This window comes from Brassica oleracea, chromosome C4 (genome assembly GCF_000695525.1).
Source record: "Brassica oleracea var. oleracea cultivar TO1000 chromosome C4, BOL, whole genome shotgun sequence".
Classification (NCBI taxonomy): domain Eukaryota; kingdom Viridiplantae; phylum Streptophyta; class Magnoliopsida; order Brassicales; family Brassicaceae; genus Brassica; species Brassica oleracea.
The window spans coordinates 46,449,064-46,451,269 of NC_027751.1; positions in this window are offsets into that span (position 1 = coordinate 46,449,064).

Consider the following 2,206-nt stretch of genomic DNA (forward strand, 5'->3'; position numbering starts at 1 on the left):
CTTAACTCTACGCAACTACCGCTTCTCCACATTCACTCCCGTGACTCTCGAAACTTTCCTTCCCCAAACCACTAGCCACCGCTTTCACTTTCTTCACTGGGCCTTCCATGGGCCACAATCAATTTAGGGCTAGTTCTACTGAGATTCTATTACTATGGGGTTAATTATATTTTACTGGGCCTTGCCCTGGAAACACCGCCTAAGGGCCTGTAATTTTTTCTTTTTTTTAGCTAATCAAATGAAAGCCATCTTACAAAAAAAAAAAAAAAGGTAATCGACCAGCTGGGCCAGCCGCTGGGTTCTCGAGTAACTGGTATATGTCCGGTAAATTAGTTATGACTCCCATATTATAGCTCAGATCGACCTGAGACCACTTTAGTTGGAAATATAACTCAATTTTATATGCTGTAGCAAAATATGAGCTTCACATCCTCTTATATGAGAACATCCCCTATAGAAGATAAAATGGGTTACTAGAGCGGTCCATTGTGATCTATGTCGATAAAAAATGGAGAAGAAAAAAATCACAAAATTGTTGATGTTAACAAGAATAAAAAAGATAAAGATTTTTTTTATCTCAATCTCATATTCCACAATGAGTAAGTAATCTCAGTTAATTTTGAACTATGCATATAAACTGTTGATGTTACAAATTTGATTTCTAAAAATCAATAATCCAATTAAAGAGAATATTTGGCCTTAACCAATTTATTCATTGAGTTAGTAAATTATTAGCTTTTTGACCAAATTTAATTGATTTTGATGATAATACAAATAAAAATCTATGAATTATATAAATAAAAGCTTACTGTAAAAATAGGTGATTGGACCAAAGCTCATATATCCAAACCCGAATCCAAATATGAACTCAATCGTGAGTCCATCTTATTTCCACTTGATTTGCTGCATGATTTAATATGAGGGCATTTTTTCTATCATTTCTCTAAAGTTTTTAATTTTTAGAGCATTGTTCATAATATCCGTTATGACATGCCTATTAAGCAAATAACTTTTTTAAAAGACCATTTTCTTTTATTTATTTTTTAAAATTCACATATAAGTCCATTATATTATAAAATTTCTTGGGCTATATCTATATTTCTCATGATCCAGTTATTTTATCAGAAATTTCAAAATTACCTAAACTTTTATTTAAATGAATTCTAACTTTTCGAACTATGGATAAAATCATTTGCAATATCATCTAATTTCTTGTGGCTCAGATTATTTCTAATTTAGCTAAAAGTTTCATCATAACTCTTTTCATTTTTGTATTCACACAAGCAAGAAAACAGTTAAAAGTCCTAAGACATTTTTTTTTCTACAACCTTTTGTTCATAACACATCTCTTATTGGTTAATTAATGTATAAATTTAGTTTTTTTTTTCGCTTTAAAAGAGATGCACAGCACTACAAAAAAGGTTACATCATCGAGTATTTTTTTCTTAAAGTAATAGCAACTCCTAAGTTAGTTTACCTTTTTAGAGCTTTGAAATTTATTTAAAAAAAAAATCTCACATGAAGAAAGGAATATTGATAAAGAAATAAAAAAAAATTGACTTTAGAGAAAGCAAGTGAATGGGACGGACGGTGACCTTCGAAAACCTATATACATGAACCGTAGCGAATTGTTGCGAACTAAAGTGTAAAGGTTACAGAAGAAAACTATTTTTTTATGGCTAGCCTTGTTGCTCTTAATGTTTAAATATATATTCCATCACTTTGTTAATGTATAATGAAGTAAATATTATAAAAAAATTGTACGTATGTCACACATTAATCATAGTGTATCATCCATGATATGCCTCTAAAAAATCATAGCATATCATTCATGATATGCCACAAAGTGCTGGTCTATTAGTATGCAGACTTTAAGAATCAAAATAATGTGAATTTAAAAACAATTCATTACACTTCACTTTTTAACCACGTGAATATGAGTCAATGTTTTAGACCTCATTTGAATATTCGGAAAAAGAATCCATTCATGGATTACACTTCCAATTAGAAATTAGTTTAGATCTTTTTATAAATATGAAATGAGATACCTCTAAATTAAAAAAAAAAATAGATAAAATCATCCATGATATGCATAAAAAATGGCGAAAAATAAATATTATATATGATCCAGAGGCATCTCCTTTTTATGGAACTTAGATCTTAGCAATTATATGTTGTTAATTACTTAATAACTCTTAAGATTTTG